Here is an 18,257-nt window from a genome sequence, read left to right as displayed (position 1 = left end):
CTATTTTTATTTTTTAAGGAACTGCCATACTGTTTTCCATAGTGACTGTACCAATTTACATTCCCACCAACGGTGTTTGAGGATTCCCTTTTCTCATGGGAAGCATATATGCATGCTTCGTCCCATTAAAAACTGTGCATTTCTCAAGGGCAGGAATTGCACCTTATTCATCTCTGAATCTCCAGGTGGCACGTGAAAAAAATTTAAATGTTTGTTGTATTAATATTACAAAGTACATTCCTTTGTTGGGTGGGAGATGAACTGAAATGACCTTGATGGTCTCAACTGGTTCCAAATTTCTATGCTGATGGCACATGTCTGCAGTTATGCCTGAATGGTTGTGCACTTGTACAAAAAGTGAAGGGGATCCACCTTGGAGCCAGCCCAAGAGGCAGGAAGTGTACCAGTCATTTCTTCATTCTTCTCTACGGCAAATTCCATGAAGCATCATCTACACTTCTTCCAACTCTTCTCCCATTCTTTCCTGTACTAATTCCAATCACACTTCCAACACCACTCCTCCTCCCCAAAAGATCGTCTTGTGGAATGCAATGGTGACATTTGTGTTGCCAACTCTAACGTCCATCTGCAGCCTTTGACTTGGGTCATCACAGGCTCCTAAATATGCTCTCATCCCTTGGTTTCCAGGGCTTCATATTCACTTGACTGTCCTCCTAACTTACTGGTAGCTGTTCTCCCATCTCCTTTGCTGGTTCCTCCTCTTCCTTCTGATCTTTTGAAGCGGGCGTGCCCCAGAGTCAATCCTTGATCCTTGTTTTGTTCCCCTTCTCAGAAATATCACTCAGTTTCCTGATTTAAATCCCATTTCGATGCCGATTGCTCTCACACTTCTTTCTCCAAAACTTCAAACTGACACATCAAACTGCCTATTCTACATCCCCATTTGGATATCTCTGAACATATCCAAAATGGAAATGTTTCCAATTTCAGTTCAAGGCAATTCTCTCCTCCTACTGACAACTCCTCTCTTTCTTTGGACTTCTACATCCAATCAGCCAGGACACCTTGACTGCCTTACCTTCAAAAGGCTGTCCATTGAGAGCCTTTGACCACCCACGTTGTTTGAGCCACCCTCATCCTTCACCTGTCATTGAAAGGCCTGCTAACTGGCCCTCCTGCCTCTGCCCCAGTCTCATGTACAACAAAGAAGCAAGAAGATTCTTTGAAAGCTTAAATCATAAGATGCTATCTTTGGTCCCAAATCTTCAATGACTTCCCAACTCACTAAAAGGAAAAAGCTGACACCCAGGATTGGAACCCCACTGGCCCTCAGATCCCACCTTCTCCAACTCTACCTCTCACTCTCCTCCAAGCATGCTGATTGCTCTTAAATACACTAATTCCCACCCCAGACCTTTACTCAAGCTATAGCCTCTGCCTGAAACACTTCATCCAGCTTCCTAGGTACCCACAGGGCTAACACACACACCTGGTACAAGTCTTCACTAAAACCTCACCTTCTCAACAAAGCTCAATCCTGAGCCTGCGATACGATACAATAGTCACTCTCTCCCATCAAAGGTAGGCCTGAGTCCTCTTATCCTGCCAACATATGAAACCTACTCTTAATTATGAATCCACTTTTGATTTTTGCCACAGCATTCATTTACCACCATCAAACATAATACAATGTATTTATCATGAATGTTTGCCTCTTCCCAACTAGAATGTGAACACCATGAAGGCCGGCATCAATTTATTTGTTTATTGCTGTAACTCAGCACCTAGAATGGGCCCTGGCCCAAAGTGGACTCTCAGTAAACAGCTGGTGAATTTTAAAAAGTAGTAATTTGCCATTGTTTGTGTTTGTATTTGTTCACATTTTTCTGTGGGGGTGTGGGGTTCATGTATCTTTTCTAGTTAGTGTGTTCACATTCTTCAGATAAATACCCAGAAGTAGAACTGCTGGGTCATACGGTAGATCTATGTTCAATTTTTTCAGGAACCCCCATACTGTTCTCCAGAGTGGCTGTACCAGTTTACATTCCCACCAATAGTACCCGAAGGCTCCCTCTTCTCCACATCCTCACCAACACTTGTCATTTCTTGTCTTTTTAATAATAGTCATTCCAATAGGTATGGGCTCCTATCTTCCTATAGTTTTGAGTTGATTTCCCTGAAGATGTGTGATGCTGAGCATCATTCATGTGCCTACTGGCCATCTGCATGTTCAGGAAAAACATCTATCCAAGCCCTCTGCCCAGTTTTTAATCATATTGTTTGCTTTTTTTGCTATTGAGCATTATGAGTTCTTTATGTATTTCATATATTAAAACCTTATCAGATATATGATTTACAAATATTTCTCCCATTCAGTAGGTTGCCTTTTCATTTTGTTGATGTTTTCCTTTGCTGTGCAGAAGCTTTTTAGTTTGATGTAGTACCACTTGTTTATTTTTGCTTCTGTATTGCTCAGCCATAAAAAAGAATGGAATCTTGCCATTTGTGACAACATGGTTGGACCTTGAGGGCATTATGCTAAGTGAAATAAATCAGGCAGAGAAAGACAAATACCATATGATTTCACTTATATGTGGATTCTTAAAAAAAAAAAAAAAAAAAAAAGGCAAACAAATCAAATGGAACCAAAAAAGAAAAACAAAAAAAGCTAAGCTCATAGATACAGAGAACAGATTGGAGGTTGCCAGAGGCAGTGGATGGGGAGTAGGTGAAATGGGTGAAGGAAGTCAATGGTACAAAGTTCCAGCTAAAAAATAAACACGTCATTGGGATGTAACGTACCACATGATGACTATAGTTAATAATATTGTACTGCATATTTGAAAACTGCTAAGAGAGTAAACCTTAAAAGTTCTCATCACAAGGAAAAAAAGTTTTGTAACATGTTTGGTGAGGAACGGTAACAACACTTGCTGTGATCATTTCACAGTGTTTACAAATACGGAATCATTATATTGCATGCTCAAAATGTAATATAAAATTACATATCAATTACACCTCAATTACAAGAGTGGCAGTTGATGTTGCATCCAGATAATGCTCATGCATGCATGCTAAGTTGCTTTAGTCGGGTCTGACTCTGCAACTCCATGGTTTGTAGCCCTCCAGGCTCCTCTGTTCATAGGATCTCCCAGGCAAGAACACCAGAGTGGGTTGTCATGCCCTCCTCCAGGGTATCTTCCCAGCCCAGAGATCAAACCTACATTTCTTATGTCTCCTGTATTAGCAGGCAGGTTCTTTAACCACTAGCACCACCTGGGAAGCCATAGATAATTTTCAAATGTAGTTTATTTTTGTTGGCTATTGAACTGATAACATTGTCCAGCATTTTATTTATTTTTTAATGGAAGAATAATTGCTTTATTGAAGTTTGTTGTTTTCTGCCAAACACCAACATGAATCAGCCATAGGTATACATATGTCCTCTGAGGTCCCTCATGCTGCACAAATCTTAGCACTGTATAACATCCCAGGGATTACAAGCCTGCTAGGACATTAAAGCAAATTCAGATTAAATAAATTTGACCTTTCCCCTGCTTCTGTTTTCCTTCTAAATTCAGTTCTCAAGAAGGATCTGTGTTTGAAAAAAGGCTAGAACCTCTAGGCTTTTGCTGAAAACCTCCACTACCCATCAGATTTAGAAGGCAAGTGTAGAAATGACGGGCTAAGAGGTCAGATTCCTCCAAGCTGGGTTAGTCCTGGGTATTTCTTCTCTACTTCTTCCACACCGAGCACAAAGCAGAAGCAGAATATGGGGACAAAAATCTCTCCTCTCCCAACACAAGGGGAGGATTTTCTCTACCCTCCCAACTCCAAGAGATCCCCTTTTTGGTGACTATAAACTCTGATACCAACCATCGTTTTTTTTCAGATGACTAAGGCTGGTGTAGCTATTTAGAGTGGGTTTGGTTAGTGTCAATTCTGTGAGCCCTTCAAGAAAGAAAAAAACACCCGATGTTCTCACCATTAATCAGAAATATCATGAGTGAAACACACAAAGGAAGCTCACTGGTGGAGAAGCATGATCTTTCCTGCCAGTTAAACACTAGATTCATTCTCAGTAAACCCTTGCACACAAAGAGAATGCTCTGGGTTTTCAAAAGCCCATGAACAGACATTCAAGCAGATTGAGCTAGTCTAACAGCCATTCTGGATAGCTAAACAACTCCCCCAGAAGCCGGCATTCTTTTTCTTATTTGTTCTTTCAGAAGATAATTTTGCTTTCTCCTTGAATTGTGTCCTAGTTTCCTCCCTGAATCTCCCTCTTGGATGTGCTTCAATCGCTGAATTTAAGCCACAGCTGAGAAACAAACTAAAAGTATTCACTTTGAGAATGTCTACAAGGTCCTTCCTATTCTAGGTCTCAGGGACAATTTTTTAGCAGAAGAAAGCTTACCAGCAACAGACAGGGCAATAAGAGGAGAAGAATAAAAAGGCCAGTTCCCTCTCACTAAGATACTCAAGTGAAAGAATTGAGTCAGGAAGCAAAAGGCCTGGAGAATACCAAGAGGACTTTCAGAATGTGCTTGGGCTCTGCTATAAGGTATCAGGACACCAAAATCCTAACAAGGCAATTGCATTTCATCTTCAATTAAAATTCTTCACTATGGCCAGTGTTTTCTGCACATCAAAACAACTCTCAGATGAACTGATTTGTATTTTTATTAAGGGGTCCTTTTCTATAAAAGAATGAGCTGACATATTCAACAATCACCACGTTCTGTGACTGAATAAACATACTTTTAAATAAATGAAAGTGGAGAAAGCAGGGGAATAGGAAAAGTTGGGGGGAAAATGAAATAAAGAAAAATAGTATAAACATCAAACCAACAGTATTAATTAGGATTATCAATATCAGACTAAATTTATTTAGATAAGTTTACAAAATCAAGTGTGCTCAACACAAATATAGATCTGGGCATTTTCATGAATTAAAAAAAAAAGCATTTCATAGATAAAAAGAAGGGCATGGTAAAACTAAACCACAGAACTAAGAGAAAAGAAAAATTTTATTAGGCGTGCAATCCAAAATCAAAACTGCTTATACCATCAAAATCTTTCTATTTCACTTAAGCCAAGAGGGTGGAGTTTACAGAAGAAATGTGCTCGTTAATCAAGAACAGGGTGAAGTAGAGACCAGTGATGGTACTGGATGCATCAGCAGCATTTTTCAGAGTGGAGCTGTAGACATTTGTCTCAAAAATATTAATGTTCTCATCTCTTAATATGTATTTGCTCAGAGCATCATATTCATATACCAATGGGAGTAAAGAATTGGGGAGGTGCTCACAAGAGGAGATGAGGAGGAAAGGCATTTTATACTTGACAAAGCTAAGAGTGCTGGTACCTTACATGCTGCTGAAAATAACAAAGCCCTGGTTCTAAATACAGTAGCTATGTTCATGCACATGGGTCTCTTCAAAAGATTCCTGGAAAACAAAAAGGTCTCTGTCCTTCTGTCGCTGCTCTATAGAGAAAGATGAAACATTGCTGAATTGAGAATCTGGACCAATGGTGCTCTTTGGCACAGGTCAACACAGGTCTCCCGGCAATGGCCGGGAGAAATATCAATAACCTCAGATATGCAGATGACACCACGCTTATGGCAAAAAGGGAAGAGGAACTAAAGAGCCTTTTGATGAAAGTGAAAGAGGAGAGTGAAAAAGCTGGCTTAAAACTCAACATTCAGAAAGCATCCAGTCCTGTCACCTTATGGCAAATAGATGAGAAAACAACAGAAACAGTGAGAGACTTTATTTTTCTGGGCTCCAAAATCACTGCAGATGGTGACTGCAGCCATGGAATTAAAGGACGCTTACTCCTTGGAAGAAAGGCTATACCAACCTAGACAGCATATTAAAAAGCAGAGACATTACTTTGCCTACAAAGGTCCATATAGTCAAAGCTATGGTTTTCCCAGTAGTTATGTATGGATGTGAGAGTCGGACCATAAAGAAAGCTGAGTGCCAAAGAATTGATGGTTTTGAATTGTGGTGTTGGAGCAGACTCTTCAGAGTCCCTTGGACTGCAAGGAGATCAAACCAGCCAATCTTCAAAGAAATCAGTCCTGAATATTCATGGGAAGGACTGATGCTGAAGCTGAAGCTCCAATATTTTGGCCAGCTGACATGAAGAACTAACTGGAAAAAACCTTGACGCTGGGAAAGACTGAAGGTAGGAGGAGAAGGGGATGACAGAGGATGAGATGATCGGATGGCATCACTGACTCAATGGAAATGAATGTGAGCAAGCTCTGGGGGACGGTGATGGACAGGGAAGCCTGGTGTGCTGCAGTCCATGGGGTCGCAAAGAGTTGGACACGACTGAGCGACTGAACTGACTGAACAAGCCATTGCCTCCAGGGGCAGAAAGAAGTTTCCTGAAAAAGTTTTTCCCAACAAATATCAGTGATCTGTTTCCCCAGGTCCCTGCACTGAGAAACTGATCACTACTTCCTCACAGAAAGCCAAGGATGGCTGTTCACAATTAACATGGCTTTGAAACTTTCACTTTTCCAAACTAATTTGGTCCTCTGTCTAAAATAGGCAACACATTTTGAAGGGCTCCAGAAATGAAAAGAAAATTGCATACAAGCAAATTAAATATACATATACATCTTCAACCGCTTGTCATCACCTGCCTGGCTCTGCCTGACTTGACTGTGGACTTAGAATTTTGGCCACCAGTTGTGCCTTCCACCCTTTAAAGCAGGACTGGTTGTGTCCCATCCTCAACCAGAACATCTTCTAGAGCTGACTGGGCTGCTCCAACTCCAGAATTTAGAGCACATGATGTGAGCCTGGCTGGGTGCAGAAGATGAAGGCTTCCCCCCTTCAGACTTACTAAGTGCCCACCCAAACTTCTGCGTGACTTTTATTCCTGTCTCTACCAGATAAGACTGGGCTTCCCTGGTAGCTCAGCTGGTAAAGAATCCGCCTGCAATTTAGGAGACCTGGGTTCAATCCCTGGGTTGGGAAGATCCCCTGGAGAAGGGAAAGACTACCCACTCCAGTATTCTGGCCTGGAGAAGTCCATGGACTGTATAGTTCACGGGTTTGCAAAGAGTTGGACACAACTGAGCGACTTTCACTTTCTACCAGATGAACAGCCCTACTTAGACCTTCCCACTTTCTGCACAGTCCCTGCCAATACCCTTGATGCTGGACACTCCCTGCTCCCTATATCCAGGTGCCAACAGAGACTGGACACCCTTTCCTGCTCTTAACAATAAGAAGTTTATGTTGCTTTGTCCACTATTGTATCAAACCCCTGCATTCCCACACCATCCTGAATCACACCAAGTGTGCGTTATTTGATTCGAAATATGTTTTTCTGGAGGGCTGGTGGTGCTAGTGGTAAAGAACCCACCTGACAATGCAGGAGGCATAAGAGACATGGGTTTGCACCCTGGGTTAGGAAGATGCCCTCTAGGAGGGCACGGCAACCCACTCCAGTATTTTTGCCTGGAGAATGCCATGGACAGAGGAGCCTGGAGAGTTTCAGTCCATGGAGTCACAAAGACTGAATTGACTTTGCATGCACGTACATAGGTTTTTTGGAGCTCGCTGGCTCCTCCCTTGCGGCAGGCAGTGTACAAGGTGAAGTCCACTATCTCCCCACCCTTGGCCTCTCCTTAGACTTGTTTAGACCCCAGAATGCCTGGCTTGCAAAATGGTGAAAGTGGTGTCCAGTGCTGGATCGGTTACATCTAAGTTTCTCTGAAATTTTCTTTGTTCACTTCATGCTGCAAAATCACTCTCTTTTGCTGGAATTTTTCAACTTTCACTTTAGCTATGCCTCCTTTGTGCCTATGGGTTAATAGCACAAATGGCAGTTTAAGAGTTCAGAATTCCTAACTGCTTACCCTTCATTTTCTTTCCCTCCAGCTCTGGGACATGTGGGTATATGAAGTCTCACTGAGTGCAAAGCTTCATTGGCTGGAACTAACATCTAGTGCCCAATCGGACAAAGGGAGAACCACAGGATCCTGTCTATGTTCCTAGAAAACACCTGTCTATTTCTCTATCCACACACAGAAGGAATACTTGGCTGAGAATGTACCATGCTACAGATCCAGTTTCCAAAGCAGTCTAGGGTCACCATCTCTGGTCCAGCCTGCCCCTCCCCCCACCAATGCAGCAGTACCAACTCTGCCAATATCCTGGCCATCTTGCCACTGATGTCCTGGGCACTGGTGTCTTGAGCAATGCAACTCAGGCTGAGGCTTCTTCCTTTGCTGTCTCTCTTTCCCCACAGCGTTAGTCCCACAGATGAAGACCTTACTAGAAGATTTCCCTGGCGCCTCAGACATTAAAGAATCTGCCTGCAAAGCAGGAGACCCGGGTTCTATCCCTGGGTTAGGAAGATCCCCTAGAGAAGGAAATGGCAACCCACTCCAGTATTCTTGCCTGGAGAATCCCATGGACAGAGGAGCCTGGTGGGCTACACAGTCCATGGGGTCACAAAGGGTCAGACATGACTGAAGCAATTAATACACCCACAACTGGCCTACACCTTTAGCCCAGCATTTCATTCTCCTCTCTGGGGCCATGGGTAGCTGAAATGCTGTCAGTATCTCAATCTGATTCTGAAAGACTGGCAGTGGCCATCACAACAAGGGCAGTATCAAAGGTGGCAAGATCGCTTCTAAAGACAAGAACCGGATGAGTAAAGGAATGGGCGATACATACATTGTTCTTTTGAAGTTTATATATTTGTTTGTTTTTAAAACCACATTCAATGGTCTCCTACTTTTCTATAGTTCATATACTTCACCTAAATACATTTTCTTTCATGGAAGCATGTGAGCAGAAAAAGAGTTCTTTAAAAGAAAATGCCAACTGGCGTTTCAAACAGAAAGAAACTCAGAGCTTAGCCTTTCACCTGTCCTCATCAGCATCTCTGTAGTACAGAGCCATGGTTACAATCAGATGCTGGCACTTATTAATCTCTCATCTAGGTTCTTCACAGTGGGGCCTCTGCCTACAGATGAATCATCCCAGACAAGTAGGATTCTTACACGGTCTCATTATCTTTAGACTTGGCAGAAAAGCCATTCACCTATCAGGCTTTTATCAGCTGGCTGTGAATTCTGATCCAGGTTGACAAAAACAAAATGGCGGATCCTGATGGTCCACGGCGACATGTTGATGTTAATTTGGTACTGCTTGAAAGGTGCCAATACATTGACCTTGGGTAAGCACAGCGTAAGTGTAAGTGTTAGTCGCTCAGTCATGCCCGACTCTGTACAACCCATGGACGGCAGCCCACCAGGCTCCTCTGTCCATATTTTCCAGGCAAGGATACTGGAGTGGGTTGCCATTTCCTAAATGCTCGATTAAATAAATGCCAGCCTGGGATCTCAAAAAAGACACACTAACCTGAGTGGCTTGAGAAGACACTTCTCCAGCTCACATACAATTAAACCAGTTCAGGAAAATGGGAGGAGGAACTAGACAATTTCCCAAGCCTTCAAAGAAAATTCCACATTCTTCCTCAGTTACACAGGCCAGTGAGTTCAGCAATCCTGACTTTCAGAAAGTCTTCCCTAGCTCTGTCTCAATTCCATCATGCCACAGATGCAACCCTTTGGCTCTCATATTTTCTTTGGTGTGTGCATGCTAAATTGCTTCAGTTGTGTCTGACTCTTTATGACCCTACGGACTGTAGCCCACCAGGCTCCACTGTCCATGGGGTTCTCCAGGCAAGAATACTGGAGTGGGTTGCCATTTCCCTCTCCAGGGGATCTTCCCGACCCAGGGATCAAACCCACGTCTCTTATGTCTCCTGCATTGACAGGTGGGTTCTTTACCACCAGTGCCACCTGGAAAGTCTTTCCTTGATGAAAGATCCTCAAAAATTTTATCAAACTAAATTAAGGCAATGTCAACTTAGAAGATGGTTTGTGATTTGCTTTGTGTGTAAAGATTATTATACTTACTCTCAACCTTTTCTTCCTTAGACTAAACTGATCCCTTTATATCTCAGCAATTATGGTTCTTACTACAATATTTATTGAGTTTAAAGTGTATTAGGTGTTTTATACATGTATTACCTTCATTAATTCTCATATCTCTATGCAGTAACCCCTATTACTCTCTCAGTTTCAGCAACAGAGGAAGTAAGCTTTTGAGAAGTAACACACCCAAGGTCACTGCTAGTTTGAGACTCTAGCTGGGTCTGCCTACAGAGTGTGCTTATTCAACCACCACACCACACAGCCTCAAGCTTCTGTAAATCATCTTTGTGGCTCCTATCTGAACAATTTACACTTCCTGTTTTAATTGTGAACCACAGAATGATCACAGTCATCTACTAAAGGTCTAATCCCAGCCTCACATAGTACACAGACTATTTTCATGAGTCCTTAAGCTTATGTATCCAATCACTAGCATAGTTATACTACCAACTAATGATGGACCTGGTACACGTTATCACCCTATCCAGTTCAGCTCAGTTCAGTCGCTCAGTTGTGTCCAAATCTTTGAGAGCCCATGGACTGCTGCATATCAGGGTTCTTTGTCCATCACCAACTCCCAGAGCTTGCTCAAACTCATGTCCATCAAGTAGGTGATACCATCCAACCATCTCATCCTCTGTCATCCCCTTCTTTTCCTGCCTTCAATCTTTCCCAGCATCAGGGTCTTTTCCAGTGAGTCAGTTCTTTGCATCAGGTTAGCCAAAGTACTGGGGTTTCAGCTTCAACATCAGTCCTTCCAGTGAATATTCAGGACTGATTTCCTTTAGGATGGACTGGTTGGATCTCCTTATAGTCCAAGGGACTCTCAAGAGTCTTCTCCAACACCACGGTTCAAAAGCATCAGTTCGCTGGTGCTCAGCTTTCTTTATGGTCCAACTCTCACATCCGTACATGACTACTGGGAAAACCATAGCTTTGACTAGACAACACTTTGATGACACAGTAATGTCTCTGCTTTTTAATATGCTGCCTAGGTTGGTCACAGCCTTTCTTCCAAGGAGCAAGCATGGAAGGACTGAACTGAGCTGAACTGAATAGAGTAATTTCATGGCTGTAGTCACCATCTACAGTGATTTTGGAGCCCAAGAAAATAAAGTCTCTCACTGTTTCCACTGTTTCCTCATCTATTTGCTATGAAGTGATGGAACTGGATGTCATGATCTTCATTTTTTGAATACTGAGTTTTAAGCCAGCTTTTTCACTCTCCTCTTTCACTTTCATCAAGAGGCTCCTTAGTTCCTCTTTGCTTTCTGCCATAAGCATGGTGTCATCTGCATGTCTGAGGTTATTGATATTTCTCCCAGCAATCTTGATTCCACCTTGTGCTTCATTCAGTCCAGGATTTTGCATGATGTACTCTGCATATAAGTTAAATAAGCAAGATGACAATATACAGCCTTGACATACTCTTTTCCCAGTTTGGAACCAGTCTGTTGTTCCATGTCTGGTTCTAACTGTTGCTTCCTGAGCTGCATACAGATTTCTCAGGAGGCAGGTAAGGTGCTCTGGTATTCCCATCTCTTTAAGAATTTCCCACAGTTTGTTGTGAACCACACAGTGAAAGGCTTTAGCATAGTCAATGAAGCAGAACTAGATGTTTTTCTGGAATTCTCCTGCTTTTTCTATGATCCAACGGATGTTGGCAATTTGATCTCTGGTTCCTCTGCCTCTTCTAAATGCAGCCTGAACATCTGGAAGTTCTCCATTCACGTACTGTTGAAGCCTAGTTTGGCGAGTTTTGAGCAATTACTTTGGTAACGTGTGAGATGAATGCAAAGTGTGGTAGTTTGGACATTCTTTGGCATTGTCTTTCCTCTTTTATTGAATGTCATACAACTGGTTTTTTATGATCTTATTAGTTGTTTGCTAATCAATCAAATATTTATTAAATACCCATCACGTGCTATAACAAGTAGAGATAAGGTATAAGTCTTTATCCTCATCCTCAGAGTGAACCAACTGGACAATAAGATCAAAATATACAGAAGAATTGATGACTTTTTTAAACTAAATGATAACATGAGGCTTAGAATATTTGTCATAGATTCAGTGTGGCTGGAGAGCTCTATTTTTTAAGCTTCTTTTTACTTATCTCTTTCTTTGCCAGTTCTCTCACCAGCTCTGTGCCGTGAGCAAATTAAATGCCTATGCATTTTAATCCAAATACCAGACTATGGACAGAAATATAAGCAGCACTGGCCTTGAGCTCAGTTTTAGACAATCTGTCCTCAGGTGGACAACGGGCCTCTAATGTCCACTCTCTCAGGCAGCGATGTAAGGGCTGATAGAAGTACCGTACAGCATCATACCCAAAGCATTCCACAGTCTAAATGAATTATATATAAATCTTTCTCCTTGATCTACCCAGCCTTTCATTTTCATCTCAGAAGATTAGATTAGTATGACAGGACTTGTCCTTTATGAAGTCAAGCTACTCAGTTAAAAAACCCTCTCTCTTCAAATGATTGCAAATTGATTTTGTTAAGATTTCTTTTCAGAGTTCCTTCAGAAGAGCTAGGGGAATGATACTTTCTGTTCTTTCCTTTCTCTCCATGAATTTTTTCTCTACTTTGGCCTTTTCCCTCTGACCCTTCAACAGAGTTCGATAATTGTGTGTATCAATCAAGAGATCAATCAACTATCTTAGCATTCCTTGCATAAAGATGACCTATGATGGCAAAATTAGATCCAAGCTACTCGCAAAAGTAGCCTGACATCAAATTTTCTTTAGTTCAATTTATTAGTCTCTATGTCCCATTCATTCAAAAATACACAGACAACTACCCAAACACTTATCAATTTTCAAAGCTCCCACCATGTCTCTTAAATTAACATAAAGTTCTTTTTAATCTTATTTGCCTACTGACGAACAAAGGGTATATTTCAAGATCCGCTTTTGTTCTTGGCTCCATTAAATTAAACGAATACATAGTAGCAATGGCATATCCTCAAGTATTCACACAGTGACACAGTTTCTCACCTTTTGCAAAAATAAACCAAAATTTTTAAAAAGGACACATCTGAACCAGAGATGCTTTCAGGTGTAACTGGTGTGAGAGACGACATCATTGTTTGTGTGTTGAGGCTTATGTTGGCTACATATATAACCACTTATTAGCAAAGTTACTAGAAATAATCAGTTTAGTTTGCAAGTTATGCTTCAGGTAAAAAAGAAACGTCTTGGCTCATAAGAAAACATCTCCTTGTATTTGTCTTCCTGAGTCCCACAAAGATGCAAAGATTATCTAAGTTATCCAGACAGAGTTTTCAAAAGACCTCCTACCAAGGACCTCCATGGAATCAGTTGCTTACTTATACTAAATTCTTAATATTCAAATCTTTGGTGACAAAGAATAAGTTCATCTCTCTCAACTTCTTTTTTTGGCGGGGGGGGGGGGCGGGGTGCATCTTTTTATTCTATAGCAATATCTTTCAAAGAACACACATTTTAAATCTGAAGTCCAAATGCATCTTTTAAAGTGGATCGTGCTTGTACTCCTCTAAATTCATCAGGAAAAGCAAGAGAAGGATTCTTCTTTAGCAAGTATGAAAACTTCTGCCAGTTTACAGCCTACAGGGAAATCTGGAAATTCAAGTTTCTCAGACAGATTCTTGAAAATGCGCCCATTCCAAGCCTCAGCATTCCACTGTTCTTTACTAAGGTCCTTCACAATAAAATAAGAGACTTACCAGAAATGTGTATCTGGTATCTTTTACACTTGCATTATCTTTAAAATTTAAATTTGAGGCTTGAGAGATAAGCTAAATTCTTCTCCAGTCTCCTAGGATATGAGACCATTTTCCTTGCATGAGCTCAAATCATCTCAGTCTTACTGCTTACCTTTCCTATCCCCACCCATACCACCCCCCAGACAGAAAACTCCTTAGGACAGCTGGCCTGAACTTGGTGAGCAACACTGGGCATTGTCTCTCAATTTCTCTCCTTCTTTTCTTCCATAAGGAGAATAATGCCCCAGATTCCCCTCTCATTTCCTTTCCATAAAGGCAAAGATCCTCCTGATGTGGTCACAGTAAAATGCCTTGGATACCTAATTGTTTTTTGCTTTATTTTTCAGTTTGTATTAAATATGTACTAGAAGAGGGTTTCCAGTCACTCAGTGAGTGACTTTCAGAGGCAGAAGCAGTTATGCCTCTTTGATATGCTGGATGTTCACAAAACCACAACCTTTCACAGGCACTGAAAGGGTTAACCATAAGTTGCTTGCAAACAGGCTCCCAAAGAAATAAAGCAAGCCAGTCGATGATGTCAGGTAACTCAGATTATTGTGCACAGGTTGTACACGCAAAATGAAAAATGAGAAGCACAGGCACATAACTCAGCAACAAGACAGTGCCTCCACATGCTCTAAGGCCACGGGGACCTACACGAACCTCTGTCGGGCACTGGGGAAGGTTACTCCTGCAGTATCAGACCAACATCTAACAGCTGAGAAAGTAAGCTATGTATGTCACCTGAACTTCTATTTTTTAAAAGGTTTCTGCTAATCTGAACATGGCTCTCGGCTTCTGAAATTTCAATACATCCCATTCTGCACCATTACAAAAAAATGAAATTTCTCTCATCTTGCCTTGCTAACTTAAGTCCTGTATCCATATGCCCTGAATGAAGCCAAATTCATGCCAGTCCTTGACTTTTTCTCATGGCACAGAAAGCTAGTGTGTACTCTGGCTTCCCTTGTGGCTCAGACGGTAAAGCGTCTGCCTACAATGTGCGAGACCCGGGTTAGGTCCCTGGGAGGGGAAGATCCGCTGGAGGAGGAAATGGCAACCCGCTCCAGTACTCTTGCCTGGAAAATCCCATGGACGGAGGAGCCCGGTAAGCTACAGTCCATGGGGTGGCAAAGAGTCGGACATGACTGAGTGACTTCACTTCACTTCACTCTGTTTACATCAAGTCATTTCCTACATCCTTATACATTTAGGACGAGAGAAAGTTAGTGTTCTGTTTCTTCTGAATTACGGGGCATTTCACAGTGGCCTATCTGTCCACGATCAAGTCAATAAACTTAATGTGCACTGACTTTGACCAAATTTGGCTCATTCAGAGGGTATAACCCTTTGTGAAATGGTAGCTCAGTAGCTGTCAAAAAGGCTAGTTTCCAGAATATTTAATAGAATTCACTGAAATTTGGTACATGGAGGAGTTTCCAGAGTTATTTGCTGGCATTCAGATTAAAGTTTAAAACAAACCAGTGTCTCAGTGGTAAAGACTCTGCCTGCAGTGCAGGAGATGCAGGAGACATGGGCTTGATTCCTAGGTCGGGATGATCCCCTGGAGGAGGAAATGCAAACCCCTCCAATATTCTTGCCTGGAGAACCCCATGGATGGAGAAGCCTGGTGCTCTGCAGTCCATGGGATCACAAAAGAGTTGGACATGACTGAACAACAAACTACAAAAAACATGAATTTAGCCCTTGACATTAGCGTCTCAACACCCCTGATGTACAAACTGCAAACCTGGTCCATTTTGACCACACTTAAAGACAGATATATATTATTTATCCCTGAGAATAATGGTCTAAAGATATTCTGTGATGAATTCTGTCTGACAAGAACAGCTGGTCCTGATCTCCGAGATTTCTGCAAACATTAACTCGCTGGTTTCAATCCCAGATGCCTCAACCTTCTTTGTGACTTGGATAACTGGTTTCCCATAGCCACCACTTCATAAAGACCCCTAAGTGAACATCTAAAATTTAGATTTTGCTCTTTATAAACTTGGTGGTGGTGGTGGTGGTGTAGTCGCTAAGTCATGTCCAACTCATTCGACCCCATGGACTATAGCCCGCCAGGCTCTTCTATTCATAGGATTTTCCAGGCAAGAATATTGGAGTGGGTTCCCATTTCTTTCTCCAGGGGATCTTCCTGACCCAGGGATCGAACTTAGTTCTCCTGCACTGTAGGTGGGTTCTTTACTAACTGAACTATCAGGGAAGCCCCTTTAAAAACGTATGTGGTTTTAAAAGGAAGAAACCAACATAGCAAAGCAGTAAGTACAAAAGAGAAGACGCATATGAGGGCTATCGGGGGAGAAAAAAAACCAGATCTGGAATTCAGATTCAAATCTGCATACTTCTTTGTGATCTTGATTGTAATTTAACTTCTCCAAGCATTATTTTCCTCTACAAAATAACAGGGTGAATTCTTCATTTATAGAACTGTAAAGAGGATCAAATGAGATAACACATATGAAAGTGGCGACTACAATGCCTGGCACAGATTAAATTCTCAGATTTGGTAAGTGTGAATCTATTTACCATATATTATGACCAACAACACAGTCAAGGAAGAGGTTTATTTCACATGTATTTACATAGTTACAAATTGGTTACGTTGACAAATCCATCATCATTTTTATTGTCCTTCTAGCCTAAGCATAAGTTGTGTGCCTGTGTGCTAAGTTGTTCAGTCGTGTCCAACTCTTTGCAACCCCATGGACAGTAGCCCCGCAGGCTCCTCTGTCCATGGGATTCTCCAGGCAAGAATACTAGAGTTGGTTGCCATGCCCTCCTTCAGGGGATCTTCCCGATCCAGGGATAGAACCCACATCTCTTAAGTCTCCTGCATCGGCAGGAGTTCTTTACCACTAGTGCCACTTGGGGAGCCCAAGCATCAGTTATAATTGACTAAACACAGCTTCCAAGTTTGACTGGACCTCCAATACAACCCATAAGAGCTGGGCTCCCACTTTGTCCTTTTCTGAGTGTGTGAGAACACTCCATCTTCTCTTGTCTTGACATGGGACCTACTGACTCTTCCATGACTTCAGTCATTCGCTCAACTGAATGGCTGCTGATTTCCAGACCAAGAGACATACTCTTGCCTTTTTCTTGCTCCTCCAGTCAACAACATTTGCCAGCCCATGGATGATACTCATCTTATAGTTTCATAAAAGTCATCTTTTTCAGCCATTGTTCCTAGCACTGGATCTTAGGTGGAAGAGGTTCTACTGGGTCTGACTGGCAGGTGCCACTTTGGCGGCTCTTTACCAACAGGTTACCTTATTTTACCAGATACAATTCCTCTTCACTATCATAAAGAAAACTGTCCCTCTCTTCCTGTGTGAAAATCACAGATTTCCTCTCGGCTTGCTCCAACCCAAGTTTTGTCCCCAGTCTGAAAGATACCGTTAGCTTTGGGCTCATCTGCAGGCTGGTTTGCTCTGAGCATAAAGAAAGACTAGGGACTTCCCTGGTGGTCTAGTGGTTAAGACTAGGCACTTCCACCACAGGAGGCTCGAGTTCAATCCCTGGTGGGGGAACTAAAATCCTACATGCTTGCGTGATCCAAAACAAACAAGCAAAACACACAAAAAAGAACAACAGTAAAAAGCCTGATGACCAAGGAACCTTCATAGAAGCTTTGAATTCAGACCTTCAGTCCTCTTCCACATAAAAGAAAAATAAAACTTACATTAAAAAAAAGACTAACACTCCCCACTCTCACTCCAATTCATGCCCATGGTTCAGCATGCACCTTATTCCCTTGGTTCTCTTTCATGACTCACCAGCCAGCATGAATGCAATGAAATAACCATCTCATGTCTGCTGGTCAAAGTTCTAGACTATAAAACTCTCTAGCACACACATAAAGTATGCAAAATAATTCTGAGGGAAAAAAAAGCAGTATTTAAATCATGCCCTCATGGAGTAAATACCTGAACTAACAGCAAGAAGAGAGAAGGCAGAAATAATAAATTGAAATTCTAAATACCTGAATCCCTTAAGACATGATCCATTTCTATCACAGGCAACATAGCAGCCCTGTAACAGTCTTTTTTTGTTTTTCTTTCGCAAATCAACTAATTTTTAAATATCTTCACAGGTCTATAAAAATAATCACACTTTTCAATGCTCTTGAAGTGAAGTCACTGAGTCGTGTCTGACTCTTTGCGACCCCATGGACTGTAGCCTATCAGGCTCCTCCGTCCATGGGATTTTCCAGGCAAGAGTGCAGGGGTGGGTTGCCATTTCCTTCTCCAGGGGATCTTCCTGACCCAGGAATCAAACCCGGGTCTCCCACATTTCAGGCAGACGCTTTACCATCTGAGCCACCAGGGAAGCCCCCTTTCAATGCTCTTAATCATTATCAAAACCAGCCCCGGCTCTCTAATGAATGTATTCTCAACGAGCAAAGCCTGAACCTTTATTCTTACCCACATCCTCAGTGGTGAAGTAAGTGCTCTAGGGTCTATTCTCTGGGAGGGTCCAGAGAGGTCACTGATTACAGTCGTGAATCTCACACTGAAACACTAGCAGAGTGGGAACTCTTGAA

General features: G+C 42.0%; 1 protein-coding gene across 1 annotated transcript in view; it reads right to left on the bottom strand.

Annotated features, from left to right (window-relative positions):
• Nucleotides 1-18,257, bottom strand: part of GRIN2B (glutamate ionotropic receptor NMDA type subunit 2B) — a 528,935-nt gene that overhangs the window by 268,059 nt on the left and 242,619 nt on the right. The gene's annotated exons all lie outside the window — the stretch shown is intronic.

This window comes from Ovis aries, chromosome 3, assembly GCF_016772045.2.
Source record: "Ovis aries strain OAR_USU_Benz2616 breed Rambouillet chromosome 3, ARS-UI_Ramb_v3.0, whole genome shotgun sequence".
Taxonomy (NCBI): Eukaryota; Metazoa; Chordata; class Mammalia; order Artiodactyla; family Bovidae; genus Ovis; species Ovis aries.
Note: the sequence above shows the minus strand (reverse complement) of the source record. Positions and strands in the feature narration are given on the sequence as shown.